General features: G+C 39.8%; 1 long non-coding RNA gene across 1 annotated transcript in view; it reads left to right on the forward strand.

Moving 5' to 3' along the window:
* LOC308556789 overlaps positions 1–21,068 on the forward strand; it is a 40,470-nt gene extending 19,402 nt beyond the window's left edge. The window contains exons 3-4 of the long non-coding RNA XR_013998758.1: positions 16,405–16,470; positions 19,000–21,068. This is a non-coding gene — a long non-coding RNA (uncharacterized lncRNA). The remainder of the gene's footprint in view (positions 1–16,404; positions 16,471–18,999) is intronic.
* The last annotated feature ends 264 nt before the right edge of the window (positions 21,069–21,332 follow it).

Here is a 21,332-nt window from a genome sequence, read left to right on the forward strand (position 1 = left end):
GAATCCAGACATCAAATATGACCAGGAGTGAGCTATTTTATTTCCCTGAGTGTTGCAGATACATGAAGCATCTCTGATGTCTCAGGATTCAATATGAAAAGTCAGCCAAGTAGCTGCAGTTCTATTTCTTTGATGGGAAATTAGGCGAGGCTGGAGAGCCCAGTGGAGCGTTTTTTGCATATTTTTGAGGTAACAATGGAAAGGGCATGTCTCTTATTAGTAGTAGTCACGGACAGCTCAATAAGCCTGGAATATGACAGAAAAGATGAAGCACCGGAGCAGACTCAATACTGCAGTGCTGTGGCCCCTTGACTGGGAAGGCACAAAGGGAGTTCCAAAGGCACATCCCTTTGGCAGCTCCATGGCGTTGTCTTGTCTGGCTTTTCTTTTCTTTTTTGTCAAGCAATGTGACTACTGAATTTTATGTGTTTACTGCTACAATGGTCTCAACCAGGCATCAAAGAATAGCATGTTTTTAGTGACTCCATTTCATTGATTTTTCTTACGTTCAACTTGGCTTTAATCGAGACAGCAGCCCCTTTCCTTTTACATTTCCATTTGATCAGTTTACATAATGTTTAATAAAATGTTAGTTATAGCAAGATCTAAGGACAAGTATAATTTTGTGAAAAAGCAAAATTGATAAATAGTGTGGATGAAAGGAAAAGTATAAAAACAAGTGAGAAGCATCCGTGTGTTGTGATCACTCAGAATGTGTCGCAGAGGAACAGGTAACTTCAGCTATTGGAGCAAGTAGGTAAAGCAGAAGGCAGGGAAGAGATCTCATTTTGTATATGGAATGAAAACAGTATTTAATCATTTATCTAAGGTACATAATATACATCTAAGCTGTGCAGGTGCTCAAATGTGGATTAATTTATACTGACATGATTGTACGGCAATTTCCTCAAAAGTTTGGTTTTATTTTGTATCAGAGATTTGTCTGCCCTTAACTGAGCAGCCTGGTCACCTTGCATTTAATGTGCTGCTCTCCTTAGCATTTCTGCACTAATGTCCCAGCTGACTTCCCCATCTTTTTTTTTCTTTCTTTTTTCATTTGTATGGGACATGATTCAGAATCTTCCATCAAAGGCCGCTCTAGCCAAGTTCATTTTTATGGTCCTGTTTTGTGAAGCACACTTGATTTTGTTCATACTTCAACAGATTTAAACATGATAGAGAGTTCAGAGGGCAGTGATAATCTGTGGACTCATGCAGATCTGTCAAGGCATCGAGAGGGAGCAATTGCTCCTTTGGTGAGAGTGATGACATTGACTGTGCCCTAAAGTCTCTGAGCAGCATTCTAATGGCAACTTGACATTTATCAGAAGACTTCAGCTTTGTACCTGCCTTTGTTTGTGCTCAGCCATCTTAAAAGTTAGGCATTTACAAAACAGCAGTACTTCCAACGAATGGTGATATTATCCATTTAACCTGGCAAACTCATGGCTACTGTCTGGATGACACCACAAACAACATTTTAAACTTTGTATAGGACTAATAGCAGTTGTCTAGTGGTTAGTCTTCTTAGATGCAAAACAGGCAACTCTTGGATTCTTTTAGGAACAAACATGAGGAGCCCAGAGGCTGCAATTTCAGAATAACCAACTGGGTCTGTCCCATGTCAAAATGCCCAGTGTACAGCATCAGATGTTCCCTAGTGTACAGCATCAGGTGCTTCATGTTGCCTGAGTTTTTCCCTGGTTTTAAGAAAGAATTTCCAAAGAAAAGCCAATAATTTGTGGTTTGCCGCTAACTTTAACACATTTCTGCATGCTTATGAAACAAAAACAAAAAATGTACTTTAGGGAGTGGTTGGGGGATTATCTCAGGCAATTGGCTAGAATAGGCTAGATATCCAGGGATTCAAAATTAATGAGATGGGAATATAGTCTGGGAGGAACTCACACTGTAGTGCGGCAAACACACCAACAATACATGGGACATATATATGAAGGGAAAATCACCTGATGAGGAAGGGAAGGACGCTTTCACAGAGGACGTAACCTCTTAACTTCAAAGATAAGTAAGCAATTGTTAGGCAGACATAGGTGCCAAGGTGGTAGAGCACGCAACCCAAAGCCTAGCCCTCAGGGAGAGTATAATGAAGGCCATACTCCTAAAATGGAGATAGCTTAAAACCTCTCCATCACTTTTTCTTCAGTTACCTTAAATAGTGATAAGGTAAATAATTCACACAGAAAACTGTTTTGAATGAAGCAGCCTACTAAGAGCATTTGTGTAAGAGATTAGCAAGATAAACTTGCCACGAAGGCAGAGTGGAAATGATGAGACCTCTAGAGGAGTTCTAGAGAAATCTAAGTGGCAATGCGTAGAATATGCTTGGATAGGGCTTGTAAGCATCTGGGATCTCAAATAATGTAGCTAACAAAGGTAAGTGTAGGAATTACAATACTACCAAAGGAAAGAGAAGAAAACATTAAGTTATTTTGCAGGTGGAATTGACCAAATTTTATTCATTCATTAACCAAACATTCAATCATTCATTTAATAATTCTTAAACATGCTTTATTTTTAATTTTAATTTTTTTTAAACATATCTTTATTGATTTCAGAGAGAGGAAGGGAGAGGGAGAGAGAGAGAGAGATAGAAATATCAATGATGAGAGAGTCATTGATTGGCTGCCTCCTGCACACCCCTGACTGGGGTTGGAGCCCGCAACCCGGGCATGTGCCCTGACTGGGAATCGAACCGTGATCTCCTGGATGCTAGGCCAATGCTCAACCACTGAGCCATGTGCGGCTGGGCAACACTCTTTATTTTTAAAGTCTTGTTCTTTGAAGAATATAAAGATGATTGCTTTTGAGGGGCTTACAGTCCAGTAGGAAATCAGAAATCATACTGTATTAGTCAGAGAAACAGAACCAATACAAAATATATATCTTATAAACACACATACACAACTTTTTATTGGGGTGTGTGTGTATGTATATACATATATATATCTTTATCTGTCTATCTTTTATTCTATCTATGTTTATGGTCTATTTCTGTCTGTATTTATTTAGAGATAGAGAGACATTTATTTTAAGGAATTGTCTGACGTGATTGTGAGGGCTGGCAAGTTTGAAATCTGCAGGGCAAGCCAGCAGGCTGGAGACCCAGAAAAGACTTGTAGCCTTGGGTCAGGAGACCTCAGTCTTTTCTTTTAAAGCCTTCAATTGATGGGATGAGGCCCACTCATATTGTGGAGAGTAATCTGCTTTACTCAAAGTCTACTGATTTAAATGTTAATTTCATCTAAAAAATACCTTCATAGCAACATCTGTATTGGTGTTTGACTTAAAACTGGGTATTATGGCCTAGCCAAGTTGACATATAAAATTAACCACCACACATACAAATAGCTAGAGAAATGTGTGTATGTGTAAGAAATTGTATTTGAGCTGAAGTGTGAAGAAAGAGTTGAGGAAGAATATTTGAAATGGAAGGTGCAACATGAAATAAGGATGGAAATGAGAAAAAACAGAGTGTGTCTGAAAAATTATAGAGTGTTCTTTGCTGGAAGGGAACAAGGAAGGGAGTGATGAGAATTAAACTTGAGAGAGGAATCACAGTATTCCATGGGATAGTGTGACTTCATTCTGCTGGTAGTGGGGACCCAGAGGGGATTTTTGCTCAAAGGATTGATATTCTATGAGCTACTATTGAGTTTCATCTGACAGCAAGCTCAAATCAGGGTCATAGTGGAGTTGTTTGGCTTCTGTGGGTCAGTTGTTCCTTCTTCTTGTTGTATAACTGTGAAGACTGATTCACTTGGAAGATATTTAGGAACAAGACCAAAACCTTCATTTAAGGTTTCAAGATCATTCAAGATGATTATTGTTGGAAAATTACTCGCAATTGTTTTATATGAAGATATTACATGTTATAAGAAGACGGCATAAATGAAAAAACAATCTAAGGGAAAGATGTAGCTCTTTAAAAATGATTAAGTTGGGAAATATATTACATTATCCTGCCTGTGTTCTTTCTTAAACCCTGGGAGAACGTGTTGATAAAAATTTATGTAACACTGGCTCAATGTCTGACTGAAAAAGGGCAGATAGAACATTCTCCATTATTTACTCTTTGATACCAACAATTCTTTTAAAAAAAAAAAAATTACAATTGCAGATTAATCAGTCTGAGGTAAAGCCTTTGGTTAATTGTAAGCCTTAGTTCAAGCATTTGTATTGCTTAAGCCGTTAAGTAGAGTGTTTCTCTTACTGTGATTTGTTTAATTGCTTTTGTTTTAAGGACATTGCATCGTGGGACATTTTCCATTATGCTGAATCATGGATTAACTTTAAGGAATGCAGAAGTTTGACTATCCTTCTGTAGAGGAAAATGCTCACAGGCTTTTGGAGAAATTTGTATGCCTGTTCTTTAGGGTTTTAATGGTACAGCCTTTTCCTCCACTCTTGCTCTTTCTTTATATAACCATTTTAGAAAGATGCTCCATCTAGCTAACTTGCTTTTCTTTAAGGTTTGCTTGTGTGTGCTTTTGTGTGTTTTTTTACGATAATGGGTAAGCTATCCTAAACTGGTTTTCTAAGATATTAGATTCCCTCCCCGCCGGGAGAACAGTGTTAAGAGCGTGAACTTGGGAGCCAGACTGCCTGGTCAGAACATGGCTGTGTTACCAGTTGTGTGTCCTTCTGTAAGCTACTTAACCATATGGTCTCAGGTCCTATATCTGCAAAATGAGGATGCTATGATAACGTATTTATTGAGGTTCCTGTGAACATTGGATTAGTTCATGATGTAAAACATGTTTAAAACAGTGCCTGACACATAGTACACACGGTGTAAGTGTTAGCTCTGACGGTTTTAGGTGCAAACCAGTTAGGGCATATCAGTTATGCTGAAGAACCTAGTACCATGAACAGATACTGAATGACTGTCTTCTGCTGTGTGTATGGAATTTTATTTCTTTGGAGAAACCACTACTCCCAGGCAAAGCTGTCAGTGGATAAAGCTGTACTTTTCTCTTTCCTAAGTCCTCTCTCCTTTTAGATATGTAGCTGTTGTCCACTCTGGGAGAGAGTCATTAAAAAAAAAAAAGCATAATTAATGCATAGTTAGTTTTAAAATGATGGGAGAGGTTAGGATTTCACAGAGCCATTCAGATAGTACTTGTGCAATGACTTGTAGATAGGTAGGGGGAGGCATGAGCAGTTAGGGTTTTTGCCAGGCTAGAATGGAGGTTGTTTTTCCTGTGTACAAAATAACCTAAGAACATATTGATTTTTAAGAATGGATGCAAACAAAGATAAATAAACTTAAAAATAAAATAAAAAATTTAAATTTAAAATGGATGCAATGATAGTTAATTCTTGATAAGTAAAATCACTTTTGCAGACATCTCCTTACTTTTATGGTCTAGACTGATAACTTATCAGGGATGCTGTACAGCATGGACCATACATGTTTTGGAGGGCTATTAATATAATCAGAACCTGTGTATGACAACTTACTTTATTTTCATGCTGATATTCTAGAAAATCATATATACAATGATAGCCAAAATAGACAGTAGTTATGTTTCATGAGAAAATTTTAAGCTTGAAGAGTGGCTAATAAAAATTTAATTCTTAGCATACCTAGCCTCTCCTATATCTTGTAGAACTAGAAAAGCAAGGAGAGGGAAACAAATTTGTAACTCATATCCCTTAGAGCCAGAATGGATACAGAAAAACAAAGAAGAAATTTCAATTGAATTGGTTTCTTTTTATATACCTTTTGGTATTTCACAAATCCCATTTTACTTTTACTGGCATCTTAGTTACTCTGTTCATGTGCCCCACAGCTAGTGATTTTTTTCACGTTTTCAATAACTCTGGCTCTATTTCTTTTCCTCATGATAAAGCCCTTATATAACTTCTGGGTCCTATTCTCTTTCCATTTTTATCCTCTAGATGATTCTTTAGTTTAATTTCCTCTTCTGACCAAAACTCCTTTGTCTGGATGACTCCAAATTAGTCACATCTAATCTTGATGATTCCCTGAATGACATTTCCACAAACTTTTCAGCCTGTAGTACTTGGTATGATTGAAAACAAAAATAAAATGTGAGGCCAGTTTTGACAGGAAGCATAAACATAAATATTCTTCCTTGGGCCACGCTCGGCAGTGTGTAAATTTGACCAATGAGCCATGGTGTGAGTTACAGAAGTTAACAATAAGTAGTAAAACCTCATGATAAAGCACCTTGCTATTCCACAGTTTTGATAATAATGTGGATCATATATCTCCCTCGGGAGCAGAGTGAAATAGCCTGGCTGCATCTTTTGAATGCAGTGCACACAGTTTTGTGTCATTTTCCAGCAGACGTTTGAGCGCCTGCTGTATGGGTAGCAAGCCGATGTTATGAGGATGCTCTTTTGTTTTTTTTCATTTATGAAATGTGTTTTCTTGACATGACTCAGAAAATACCTTTTGGCTCATCTTCATAGCCGCTTACAATGGTAAGATCTTCGATAGCAGCGGAAACGATGTGAATCCACTGCTCATTCCAGAAACGTTTGTGAAGCACCTGCTCTGTGTGGAATCTAGTGGCCGACCCCGTAGGGAGGGGGATATGGGTACATCAGTTCCCGACTTCAGCAGTCCATGTCTTAGAGAGGGGGTGGGAGAGAGGAGATTAACGTTCATTAAGCAATATGTACGACCTCTCACAAAATATTCTCATTTACTCTGAGCAACATGTTGGTAATACCTAGTATTATCTTCGTTTCATACAGAGAAAACCGAGTGTCGGAGCGGCTAAGCAGCACCCCCTGGTCCCAGGGCCGTTACGGGTGGGAGCAGGGCTTGCAGCTCAGCTCGGCCCGGCCCTCTTTACAGTCTGTGCTCGCTCTGTACACCGCATTGCCCGCTAAAGGCAAGAAAGAACAAAGTCTCACGGATGTAAATGATCGTAGGAACTCATAGTAGTGTGCCTTCAGAGAGGAGGGCGCAGTTATGAAGAGTAAAAAAAAGGGGTGAAACTGGGAATCTGTCAAACGGGCGATCAAACTTTCTGTTATTGTCTTTGAGATGGTAAAACATTGAGGAAAAACAACATGGGAAAACATTGCACTTGACTAAATCGGAACTTCTCAGTGTCTGCTTGTTTTCAATTTCTCTACAGCCTGAGTCTGCAAATGTGCTTCATCTGATAGCAACAGCTCTTCAGGTGCAAGGACGATAAGAGGCTGTAAGGAAATTCCCAGGGCTGTAGTTACTCCAGGGCTTAGGATTTTAGGGGAATGGTTCTTTCCTGAGTTCCTTTTTATAGGCATGCCTTATGGGAGAGTACCGGTCGTGAAATAGAAGTTAAGTTTTCAGATGAAACTGCACCTGATAGTTCTTACAGAATCCAGTCATGGGAGACGGCTGGTCATCTAAAAGAGGTTTGGAGATACACATAAATAGAAAAGTATTCGTCCACCCCAAATTTACTGTCTTTCACCTTCTGCTGCATTACTGTTCTGAGAAGAGTATTGTGTGTGTCTGTGTGTGTGTTTGTGTGTGTGTATCTGAGTTTGTGGTGAATTCTTCACTGAGAAAAAGTTATTTTTACTGAGATTATTTTAAGTTTGATATTGTTAGACGATGTACCAGATGCATGAAAAACAAAAAGGGGGGGGGGACTAGTTCTAGTAGATTGGTGTCATTATAAGCTGAGCTTAAAATCTCCTAAATTAAGGTTTGACTCCTTGAGTATAGAGAATTCCTAGGCTTCACAATCTGACAGTCATTACACTGGGCAAGTTAAAGATTCTTGCTCTAACACAGCAGTAGGCAAACTCTGGCTGCCTGTTTTTGTAAGTAGAGTTTTATTGCCTCCCATTGCCTGTGCTGCTTTCAGGCTACAGTGGCAATTGATTAGTTGTGACCCTATCATCAGGAAAACAAAAATTTTAGTAACTGAGCCTTCAGGAAAAAGTTTTCTGACCCCCTACTGGGAGCACCTTAATCTAAGTTTACCTGGAGTCAATCATAAAATAAATTACCTTGTACTAGAGCTTTTCAATACCAGTGTTGCATTAGTGACACTTTGCTTTAATCAGATTTTAAAATAAGTCAATGTCCTTTGGACATAGAAGATGAAGAATGGAATATTTACAATTTCTAGATTTCCTCTTGCCCCAAATTTGCATCCATTGACTTTCAAATATGCATTCTCTTTCACATAAGCTCAAGTGTTCTTAGTTTTTAAGTCTGAAATCTTCAGAGAGGATGCAATGCACCAAAAAATGTGACACCTGGCAACTTAAGATGGGATCAAAATTTAGTCCCTGGTTTTTTAGTTAATACTCTGTGAACTCTTCGTGTCCCTTCATGCTTTCTTTCTTTCTTTCTTTCCTTCTTTCTTTCTTTCTTTCTTTCTTTCTTTCTTTCTTTCTTTCTTTCTTTCTTTCTTTCTTTCTTTCTTTTTTTAATATATCTTTATTGATTTCAGAGAGAGGAAAGGAGAGGGAGAGAGAGAGATTGAAATATCAGTGATGAGAGAGTCATTGATTGGCTGCAGCCCGCAACCCGGGCATGTGCCCTGACCGGGAATCGAACCCTGATCGCCTGGATCCTAGGTCGAAGCTTACCACTGAGCCACCCCTGGCCGGGCCCTTCATGCTTTCTTATTTCAGTGTACAGCCTTAAGATGTGCATCATTCGTTGTCATTCGCCCTAATGTATTTCAGTTTTCCAGTTTCCTGAATTTAACATTCTCATCACCATTATTTGCAAACTGTGACAAATAAAACTCTTGTCATGTAAATGGTCCAGAATTTCGATAAGTTCAAGTTTTGACTTCTTGGCACTTGGTAGCAGGTAGTTCCTAGTGAACACCACCAATTCTTTTGGTTTCAACGTAGTAGATGACAGAAGAAAAACACCTTTGTTGTGTATAAACAAGAAACTTTAGGGTGATTTTCTGTGAGAAGTCATTTTTAAATTCCCTGTGACTTTAAGTTTTATTGAAGCCAATTCATGATAAAATTGTTAAACAGACATTTTATAAAGCTGAAGCAATTTCTTGTCCAGTAATATCAGCACTAATATAACAAGAGCAGCCTAGAGAGGTTCTGAAATCTGTTTTAAGATAAAAACTCTCATGGCAGGAGGAAATAAGCCACAGACAGTTTGGAGAATTTAATGAGAACAACCACCCAGTTTTAATTACAGAATCATAAATGTGCAGATATAATAATTACATTACCTTGGTGTATATTTTCATAAGGAATCCATGAAATAAACTCGAAGGCAAGATTACTATTACTAATAGTGTCATTTCATTTCTCCTTAGGAACAATGCAATTGCTGAACAATGCAATTGGTTGTTTTGTAAAACAACCAATTAATGACACCATCCAAAGCCACAGTACATTTAAATGTTTTCTACATTTCTTGTTTCAACTGCTTTTCCTTATGGTTTCTTACCAAAGGATTAGAGAAAAGTAAACCCAGCAGGATACTAGATTCGCTTAGTTAATGTCAGTATCTCTAGTCTTCTCTAGATGGCAGTCAAGTACAAGGGTTTTAAAAACTGGTCTTGGTGAAAGCCAAGTTAAAAATGCTCTTCTGCTTCCACAGCAGGGTTTCCTGAGTCCCCAAATACTGGGGAAGGGAGTGTTAAACTCAGGAAACTGACATAGCTGAGATTCAGCGGCTGAGCACAGCGAATGATGCACGTCTTAAGGCTGTGCGTGTAGACAAGAAGGAACGGAACATGACAAGTCTGTAGAGAATCAGGGAAATAAAACCAGTGGACTAAAATCTGATCCCATTCCACATTACCAGGTGTCACATTTTTGTGTGCACTGTAGCCTCTTTGAAGATTTCAGATTTAAAAACTGAGGCTAGTAAATAAGAGTTCATATAAAGAACTGGCATTTTCATGCTCGAAAGAAAACTGGTATCTTGGAATGTGATAGGAACCTTTTTTCTCAGACTTTTAGCATTTCAAAACTGTTTCTTCTTAAGCATCATTTTAGTCTCATAGTTGTGCTTTTATTCTTCCTATTCAGACTATAGCAATAATTCTGAGCTGTAGATAATTATTGCAAACACTGAGCACATTTAATAATTCTACAGTTGAAATAGCTACTCACAGCTGAACACTATTAATTAAATTTACAGTGTATAGGACTTAGATGTCTTAATCAGAAATGTGTCTATTTTGTCTATTCCCTTGTGTCTGTTCTCTCCCCCAAATACTAACATTTACATCTTTAAGATACCATGACATTTTGATTTACATTTGGGTACTAATTTTCAGAAAACAACAACAACGAGGCTAGTTGAACTCATGCAAAGAAGAATGAGTGTTTGGAAACCTGTGCATGCAAAGAACATCCCAGAAGTGTGACTATTCCATTCCTAGTGTTCCACATACAAAGGACTTTGACTTATTTAAAAATGTATTTAAAGCAAAATGTCATTCGTTCAGCATTAGTTCTGGGAGGCTATAGTGCAGTGCAACTTATTTTACGAGATTGAGTCCAAGTAGACTTGGATGAAGTTTGTACTTGATGCTCCTGAATAGCAAAAGGCATTAGTGTTTTAGGACAGGAATCTTTAACTTGCCCATTTAAAATAACTGTTCGATTTTGAATACTGAGGAAAATTGATCGTGCAGCTAATATTTTTTGACTGCTTACTATGGACCTGTGCTAAGGGCCAGGGATTTAAATAGCCTTGGTCCTGGACTCACAGATATGCAGCCTACTAGGACAGGTAAACCTGTCAGATGGGACCCTTGTGTTTCTGTTTCATGCTTCCAATATAGGGTAGAAAAAAACTGAGAGGGCATAATTAGATTTTTCATCAAGATCTTTGTCCAGGACTGGGATTTAAAAAATATTGATAAAAGTATCAACAAAATAACATTAATGAATTTATTGTATATTTAAGTGGGCTACATGTTTTAAATAGTTTATGTACACTCATTACATGAACCCAGGAAGGTGGCTATTATTATCTCTATGGATAATGAGCCTCAGAGAAATAAAGCATTTTTCACAGGGGCGCAGGGCAGAACATGATTCCAGCTGGAATTTCTATGACTCGAAGGCTTATGTTTTTCCCATGACACCATGCTGCCCCTTATTTGGAGATGCCTTGTTTTGTATGTTTCTTTTATCTGAGAACTTCAGATGGACTCGTACACAAAGAGGTGTTGGGGATAACATGTATGGCCATTCCCAGGTGGACTTGTAGTTGGGAAGACCCTCAAGGGTTAACTTACAAGGCTTATTGTCTGATGACACACTATCACAGAAGAGCAAGGGAGATGTTTTGGCATTAAGAATATTTTCCTGATCCCTTAAATCAAGTGTGATAGTGACTCCTACTCCTCTGGTCCTGATGTGACCTAAAATGTAGCATAAAGGAGGAAGAAAAAAGTTGCTTGTTGACTTTTGCACTTGCAGGTATGTGAACTTTTGTGTCTGCAAGTGAATGTGCTGATATGGGGACGGTAGATGGGGGTGTGGAATAGTATTTCTGCAATTTCTGTGGTGATAAAGACAAGACTATTCTACTCAGAAGCAGCGTCTCAGTAAGGCTCTTGCTCATCTCCAGGGCTCAGTATGAGTGAGGTGAAAGGATCAGACATTTTCTGAGGGTGTGTGTATTAGTTTCCCAGGGCTGCTCAAACAAAGTACCACAAACTGGGTGGCTTTAAAACAACAAAAGTTTATTATCTCATAGTTCTACAGCCTAGAAGTCCAAAATCAAAGCGTTGGCAGAACCATGCTCCCTCTGAAACCTGTGGGAGAGCCCTTCCTTGCCTCTTTCTAGCTTCTGGAAAAACTTCCTAGTGTTTTGCCAGAAGTCTTTGGCATTCCTTAGCTTGCAGTTGGGCAACTCCAGTGTCTGCCTCCATCTTTACATGGCATGCTCCCTTTGCGTCTCTGTGTCTTCACATGGCTGTCTTCATATAAGGACACAGCTATATTGGATTAGGGGCCCATCCTCTTCCAGTATGACCTCAACTAATTACATCTGTAATAACCCTATTTCCAAATAAGGTCATATTTTGAGATACTTGGGGGTGGGGGTGGAACTTCAACATATGTTTTTTTTGGGAGACACATTTCAACCCATAACTATGGGTTAAGCAAAGAGCAGATTCTAGTACTAACTCTGTCACTAGCTAGCTGTGCAACTAGCATTTACATCTCCCTGGCCTATAAAATGGGGGAGTTGGAAAAGTTGACCTCTAAAGTCCTATTCTAATAGCCTGAGAATGGGGGCCATGGCCTCTGGTCACAAACCTCTGGCCCATGGATGTTTCTGTTAGGACAGGCTGTGGTTCACCAGGCTTGAAATAATGAAACTCCTTTCCTGCCCCTGAACCTGGTGTCCTTCTTCAGTCAGTTGATTGACTTTGGGAATTTTTATTCTGAGATTTTATTTATCTTTTATACTGAGCTTGCTGGCTCTCAAGCATGCCAGGATGCAACAAAGAAAAAGACTTAAGGAAGGAAGGTCAGATATATAAAGAAGACACCGTAGAAACAAAGAGAAAAACAAAGAAAATGACCAAAGCTCCAATAGGTTAACAATGATAGACTGCAATTCTATTACTGGCTGAAGGCATCAAGCAAAGTTATTGCCTAGGTACTAAATGCAGACTTTCTCATGTGACCATGTTTTTCCACTGGATGACCTCATTACATTGGAATAGTTGTGTTCATGATCATTCATCTAAATAGCACACTCAGAGGTAATTAAGTGCATATATTAAGTTGCCAGTGGCCTTAATTTTATGTAGATCATTTATTTAGAAATGCTGTCATTCTTTTCACAACATCTGATAGTCCCTGCCTGGATCAGTGCATTCCACCTCTCCATAGTGACTGCCTAGTCACTCTGTTGTCTCATCCACTCCTACTTATGAGAGCTCACTTGGAGGTGATATTAGGGGCTCTGTCCCCTCTCTAGATAATTGCTGGGTTATGCATGTGAGCTCAAGAGTAATAACACAGGAGGTCTCAAATCTATCAACACTGTTACTCAAGAGAGGAACCCAGTCTGTGACCAGGTTTCTGATGCCCAAAGCTTTCCTACTTACCTGGGTCTCATGCCCGGGGGTGAACCCTGCCCTGTGCTCTCTGGCCAGCTGACTGTTAGTATAATACCCAGATGAAAATGAATAGACAATGGTTAGTTGCTTTCCCATATGCCAGCAATAACTGGTTAGAAGGCTTCTTCTGGAAGAAATATTGCAGACACAGGTATGGGACAAGAGAATGGTACTACCTAAGGAGATAGGTAGTAGGCAGTCAGACAGACATGAGCAGAGCAAGGACAAGGGGCCAGATACAGAAGGTCATCAGGGTGGAAAGCTCCAGGTGCCTAGTAAGGAACAATTGTAGGGTAGGGTGGGACTTCCTCACCAGGATGGCCTGGCTTAGCATATTCCTGGTCATGTGGTTTGGACTCCCTGACCGTTCCTCAGTAGAGGTAACATCTAGGCCTCAGGAAAGGTTGAGAGCCAAAACTGTGCTAGGAGGCTCCTCTGCTCATGGGCCAGATGCTACCAGTTGCCCTGTTGTTGAAAGGGATCGTACTATGTTTTCTATTAAAGTAGCAGGGGGTTCCACAGGAACGTGTGTATACTTTACAGGATGTCCAGGAAACTGTTTGTCTTTGAAGAATCAGCAGCAATTGAACTGTTCAAAAGAAAATTCCTCCATATCTTATGGAAATGGGCATGTTTGCCTTCCCCCTGGTTGGTTCCTGCTCTGTGGTTTAACAGCATATTCTTGTGTACCTGTGAATAGTGCTGGAGGCCTTGCACCATTGGACACTTGACTGTAATATTGCCCCAGAAGCCTCATCCTCCCTGAGTGTGCTGTGAGCTCACACTAGATGAGAACTGCGATGGTGAAGCACATCTGTTCAGCCAGGCTGAATATATCTCTATGGCTATATTTGTCACTCCAGTGATGGAAGGACTATTGAATGCTGAAGTAACTACTTTGGCTTGTGCTATGGTAAAAGCTCTGAATTCCACCTCCCAAGCTATAGTGGCTATGGGTCAGGAACTAGGGTAAGTAAGAGAAGCCGTCCTAGAAAATCAAGCTGCCATTGATTACTTATTACTCAGGCACAAGCAGAGGTGTGAAGATTTTAAAGGTATGTGCTGTTTCAATCTAACTGATAACTCTGATAACTCATAGAGCATAAGTTACAGAAAGTCAAAGGTACTCTTTCCCATGTTAAACAAAGGAAAGGCTTCTTTACTAAGGAATTTGCTGCTCTTACTTCTTGGCTACCCAGCTGGGCTGGCATAAAGGAAGCCTTCCTCATTTTTTTTGTCCTTTATTATGATTTGTCTAATATCTTGTTGTATTCAGTGTAAGTCTCTCTTTTCTAGCACATGTCAGTTCATAAGACCTAGAAGAGGTAATCGCCGTCCTGCAGAAGCAGAGATTTGAGCACCACAGCAAAATGATAGATTTAAGAATAAGATGTAGTTTAGTATAAGGTTGATAGATATCAACTAATTTACCTAATCAGAGGGGGAATGATAGGGGCACTTATAGTGTCCAAAGATTGAGCACCTGAATAAATCTGAAATATAATTATATTACTTATAAAATTGTAGAACACATACACTTATGTAAGCAAGGATTTAAGTTTTTTTTCTTAGGCTTCTTTCTCCTAGGCCTTTGCACTCTGCACTCCCCTTGATCCCGGACTGAAGTAATGTAGGAGGTGGCGCAGCTATGAACAGTGGGTTAGGATATGACCTTATTGAGACTAAGATGCATGGCCAGACCCACCTAACAATGAGTCAAGATATCCCCTTATCCAGACATCACCAGGTGACCAAGACCAAAAGAATGACCTCCAGGACTGCAGGTAGCTGCATTCCATTCCCAGCCTCAGTTTGCCCCACATAACCGATCCCTCAGGCCACCCCTCTAGACAGGTTTTGGCTGCTCCTAGGCCCCCTGTCTTCCTGGCTGGCCGGCCTTCTCCATAAACGCCTTATATGATTCACCTCTGCCTCCGCTGAATTGGGTGCAGTGACAGGCAGCCCAAGCCCCACTGGGGTTTCTCCGGTAACACTATCACATATCTGGTGCCTTCGTGCTCCTTGGCCTCTCGGGCCTTCTGCATGTGGCCTGAGCTCCTCACTTACAGTGGTCTCGGGATAGCAGCTCAGGGCTTCAGGACACCAATGCAGAAGCTGCTTGTCCAGGCGGAGCCTGGAACAGAATCTCGTCATCCCTGAAGCTCCCTGTCGGTGGAAACCGCCATAGTCCAGTTTAGATTCCAGGGGAGGGAAAACAGGACCAAATTCTCCATGGAAGGAGGATCAGAGGTCTTTCAGCTTTCTTTAATCCTTCCTACAATGGTTTTTAACTTTTTAGTTCCTGGAGCCTCTGAGAATCCGAGGAAGGTTAAGGGAAAATGCATTCTCATCACATTTCGTGTGCAGTTTTGGTGGAAACGCTTACCCTGAAGACTTGAATGTCTACAGTAAAGCTGCCTGATGAATGGAATTATAGAAATAGTATTAGAATCATTTCCTTCGTGTCAGATCCATTGGTCTGTTCACTAAATCCCTATCTCCTTGGCCCTTTCCTCTCTTCTTTAAGCGCTCTCGATTTTCCTTTCCCCCACCTTAACCTTCTCTTCCATTCCCCTTGAGGTCTGTCTTTGAAAGGATCTTGGTTGTAGTTCAGCAGTTATAATTTCACAAGGTTCATTTCTCTCAGGGTAGTAATAAACCTATGAAGTATGACTGGGTCAATATTTCTCCAAATGAGTTCTTTTGTCCATAATTTATACCTAGCGGCAGACATTCTGTGACTAGAAAGACAGAAAGGAAATAATCTCCTGGGACAATATTTTAATAGCCAGATGTCATTGTCACTAACCAACTTTTAGGCTGTGCACGAGGATAACCTTCAGAATTGATTTCCTAGTCCTGCCCAAACTGTCTACCTGGATTTTGCTCTTTATCAGCCATAGTAAATATAAAGGTTGCTTCTCAATTTGTTTTGTAAACATATGATTGCTGCTTCCTGCAGGAATTGAAATTAGATATCCTAGGCTTGGGAATATTTTTCAGAAGCAATGAAAGGCTTCTTTGGCTTTGGCTTTTTATGAGGATGCTTTGCATCCTGCTCACATGCCTTGTAATGTAATCTCAAGACACAGCTGTTGTTTCAGAGAGTTCATTCATGTCAGCAGCAATTAAAAGGTCCTTTGTTTTCGAAACATGCTTTCCCAGCTTGCCTTGATGAGCTTTGCAAACAATGATTCTTGCAGCTTGAGGGAAAAGATATGACCTCTTGTAGCAAGGAGTTAGAGCACGCTTACCAAATAGGGTGAAAATCAAACCACACTCTTGGACTCACCGAGTTACCCTATTTTTTTTTCTTTTTTCATTTTAGATATCAGAATGGATGCATCCTTGGGACTTGAGCCTTAGGCTGATTTTTGCCTCTCTTTCGGGTGAGGTATGCACTATAGGACCATATCTCAAGTGTTTCCTGTGCATGCTTTGTGTTTTAGGTTATGGGTACCTGGAGAATGAGGAATTGAGGGAGAGATGTGTATGATTTCAGAGCATTGAAAAGCTGGCTCTTTTCTTGACAGTCCCGTTATCCTCTCTCAAGAGTGAATGGATTTGTTCCTTCTAGAGGATTAGAGAAAGTAGGCATAACCTTGTCTTATCTAAATCTTCCACCTGTGGAATGGGGTCTCATGCATTAAAATAAACGCCTGCTGAGAACATTTACAGACATTAGTGACATTAATACGTCTGTATATCTTTCAGATTGCTACTCATACACTATTTCTCACTCTAATTATTTGTGTATGTGCATATTGTGCTGCTGGTGGTTAGAGAGCTAATCAAATAACAAACCCTTTCTGTTTTTGTTAATTTCTAGACTTCCTTGTACTTTGGAGAGTGGGACAGAAATGGAGATGGGGTGGGTGAAAGGGAACTAACTGAAATTGCTGATTTATAGCAAGTTAAAAGCCAAGTTGTTGTACAGCAAAGGGAAGTATTTTCCCTTCATTTTATTTTAATTTTAAAAAATATATCTTTATTGATTTCAGAGAGAGGAAAAGAGAAGGAGAGAGATAGAAACATCAATGATGAGAGAGTCATTGATCGGCTGCCTCTTGCACGCCCCCAACTGGAAACAGAGCCCGCAACCCCGGCATATGCCCTTACCAGAATCGAACCCCGATTGCCTGGATCCTAGGTCAACGCTCAACCGCTGAGCCACGCCCGGCCGGGCTCCCTTCATTTTAAAATAATCAGAATGAGCAACTGAAATATTAGTTTACTTACTTAAAACAATGAGCTATATATTCTCACAAATATAAAAAACCAGCATAGACTCCATAGTCTGGGAAACACATAAAGGTAAAATAGGACAAAATATTTCCAATTCAAGTTCCATATGTCTACAGATTATATAAAGTCTGTTGACATTATAGAAGTGAATATCAGGCATACATTGTAATGGATTTAAAAAAAATGTTTTTATTGATTTTTTTTTTTTTAGAGAGGACAGGAGAGGAATAGAGACATTGATGAAGATCAATGAGAGAGAAACATTGATCAGCTGCTCCCCCCTGGGGATCGAGCCCCCCACTGGGGATCAAGCCTGCAACCCCTGGCATGTGCCCTGACTGGGAATTGAACCAGTGACCTCTTGGTTCATGGGTCGATGCTCAACCATCGAGCAACACAGGCCAGGCTGTAATGGATTTTTAAAAAGTAAAGTTTAGGTGCACACCTATCTCGGCTCTGTTGCAGCCATATGATTAACTCGACTTCCCTTCACTGTAAAGCCGCCCTAGCAATAGCTTACCCTTCTCTAACAGTGTCTGAGACTCCCCCAGGGAAAGGCAGGCAGAGCAACACATGGTGTGCCATCTGGTCTGTCTGTACCATAAGAAATGTTTTTTACTCTGCCTCTGAAAGTAAAGATCAACCTAATCCTAACTTTGTAGAGTTAGACTGGATCTTCAGTCACTAGTGAAACCTTACTTTGCAGAAAAGGAGGAAGCAACAGCCCAGGCCACACACTCCTTTCTAAGACAGCCAAGATGTAAACACAGGCCTTTTGACTAAGTCGATCTTCAACATCAAATTAGAAGGCTTGACACGTGTGTGCTAGATGCAGTAGACTGGATGTTTGTGACCCCTTCCAATTTTCATGCTTGTTACAGCCTAATCCCTGATGGGACCGTATTTGGAGGTAGAGATCTAAGAGATGATCAGGTCATGAGGGCGGAGCCCTCATAAATGGGATTAGTGTCCTTTTAGAAGAGACTCCAAAGACTCCCTTACTCTTCCACTGTGTGAGGATATGGAGAGGAGATGGCTAGCTATGGAAGTTGGTTCTCACTAGACACCAAATCTGCTGGCGCCTTGATCTTGGACTTTCAGCCTCCACAACTGTGAGAAATAAGTTTCTATTGTTTAAGCCAATCAGTTCACGGTAGTTTGTTATAGCAGCCTGAACTAAGACACTTTTTTTTTTTTACAGTTTTATTAAGATATATTTCAAATATCATACCATTCACTGATTTAAAGTGTACAGTTCTGTATTTTTTAACATATTCAGAGTGCAATCATGACCATGTTTTAGAACATTTTAACACTGCGGAAAGGAAACCTGCCTTCATTCACAGTTGCTTCCCCAGCCCTAGGCAACCAGTAATCTACTTTCTGTCTTTATGGATGTGCCTGTTCTGGACGTGTGGAATCAGTGCAATATGTGGTCCTTGGTGATTGACTTCTTTCACTTGGGGTAATGGTTCAAAGTTCTTCCATGTTGTGGCACGTATCGGTACTTCATAATTTTTTGTTTCCACATAATATTCCATGGTATGGACATAGCACATTTATTTATCCATTCATCAGTGGGTGACTATTTATGTTGTTCTCATTTTTTGGCTGTTATGAATAATGCTGTTGTGAACACTGTGGACAATTTTTTGTCTATATTTTTTGTTTCTCATAGATGTATACCTGGGATTGGAATTGTTGGATCATGTGGCAACTCTATATTTAATATTTTGAGGAATCTCCAAACTTAAAAATACTTAAAACCACATTTCTAAAATAATAGGAACGAATAAAAGTATAACATCGGAAAGAATTGACAAATTTCTTTAGATATCATATCAAACTTGAAAACAATTTTCTTGGCATATATTGGAAAAAGCATAGATCACAGAAATTACAGAAGAATGGGATTTATATTTTGCATAATTTCAAATTAAAGATGGCTTAGTTTTTGTTTTTGTCTTTTTTTTTTCATTTCTCACCAACACTTGAAGTCCACTGTATTCCTAGTTCTGCCTCTTGGAGCTGTTTTTGTATTTTCACCTGCAAAAGTAGGCATGTAGGCATCGAGGACAGGTCTGTTGTGTGGCTATTTCCTCTGTCAACCTCTTGTGCCACCAATGCCAAAATAAACTGTTTCCTTAAAGCAGTTTCAACAAGTTCCTTTTTAAGAAAAAGGGAATACGACATAAAGAGTTACCTCTGAACAACATCAATTAGCAAGTTCAAAGTTATGCTGGGAATGTGGCCCCACAGTGTCATTTCTTTTTTACTTCTACTCACTTGTCAATATCGTTATATTTTTATTAGCCTTTCAGATTAAACATACTCTTAAATAAACATTTGGCCTAAAACATTATCTCAAAAACAAAGAATGATGGCTATATAATTTTCCTTGATGAAAGACTGAGGCCAGAAGATAGGGCACATAATAGGACATTTCAGTAAGAACATATCAACAGAAGAAATAACGAGCATCTTGTGGACACATTAAATTTTGCTACTGCCTACTTTTATGAATAGCAGCCGCTCTGCCACCTCGTGTACCCAAGCATCAATATGTTAAAACAACAAAGAGCTTGCTTTTTGTTATTTTTTTCCCCAACTAAGAAAGAAAGGGAACCCGGCAGGTGCAATTTCTGGAGAAAAGTGACTTGCATTATGAAATCTTCAATTACTTGCCTCGCTTCATATAACTTCCTCTTTCCTCTCTCGAACTTCTCATTATTCAAAAATCATTTACCACTAAATTATAGAAAAATAGTTTCTCATAAAGCAGAAGTGAAGTGAAGCTGGGCCCGAGTCAATAAACAATTACGAGGCTCTCAAATCATCAAAAAGATGCCACCTGTGACATATGACCTGTTCGGGTCTCAGGGCCCACGGCACCAGTTCACGGAAAGTCTGGAAGGCGTCGTATTTTCTCTCTCTGGAACTGATGGTCCCTGTCACTGCAACTTCAGAGAGAGTTTTTCTTTGCAAGAAAAAAATATATTAGTGTTTGGAAGATATAGTGAAGATACACATGAGCAGATTTCCCCAAGAAACAGTCTGAAGCTCTAATCCTATTTTGGCAAGCAGAGCCTGGCCTCACTGCCTTTCAAGCTGCATGTTTCCTCCATGGTGTGGCTGTGTCGACGACTGCCTGCTTCCCGTGGAGGCTTCCAGCCAGTGAGGCCTCAGTGCAGACGTGCCTCTTAATGAGCTGTGTCATCATTGGGTTTCTTGAAACCTCAGTTTCTTCACCTGTGAATTATGAGTATATGCACTATGTTTCTTTAAAGATTTAAAAAATATGTATATAGTATTGAGCACGTGTTACATATGGCAGACACTCTTGGGTTTCTCACTCTTTCCTTTCCAAAAGAATCCTGAGGCTATTTGAGTGACAGTTGTGCCCAGGGCCAGGGGATTAGTCATGACTGATCATGACAATTTCATTTTTCATCGCCATGATTGGTTTGGGGGCAAGAAATTCAGTTCTAGCCAATGATATAAAAGGGGAAGCCTTCTGGAGCTTCCAGGAGAGATTGTCCATCCTGAGAAGACAGATGGCTGAGAGGGAACATTCTCTTTGCTGTTGGAATTTATGTGAGGCAGCAGCCAACTGGCTGTGGCAAATCTGAGCGTAAAAAAACAAGACTGAGGAAGCAACCTTGGTGGAGGCTGGGTTCTGATGTTGTCATGGAGCAACCATGGGACTGCATCATCCAGCATTTTGTTAAAAAATAATAAATATGTTTAAACCACTTTGCCCGGCTGGTGTGGCTCAGTTGGTTGAGTGTTGTCCTGTGCACCAAAAGGTTGCTGATTCAATTCCTGGTCAGGGCACATACAGAAGGCAACTGATTGATGTTTCTCCCTCACATTAATGTTTCTCCCCTCCCCCCCATTTCTCTCTCTATAAATAAATAAATAAATAAATAAATAAATAAATAAACCACTTTAAGTCAGATTTTCTATTATTTGTAGCTGAAAGTATCCAACTCAAAAAGTAGGCTGTTATAA

Source organism: Miniopterus schreibersii (genome assembly GCF_964146895.1).
Source record: "Miniopterus schreibersii genome assembly, chromosome: 4".
NCBI lineage: Eukaryota > Metazoa > Chordata > Mammalia > Chiroptera > Miniopteridae > Miniopterus > Miniopterus schreibersii.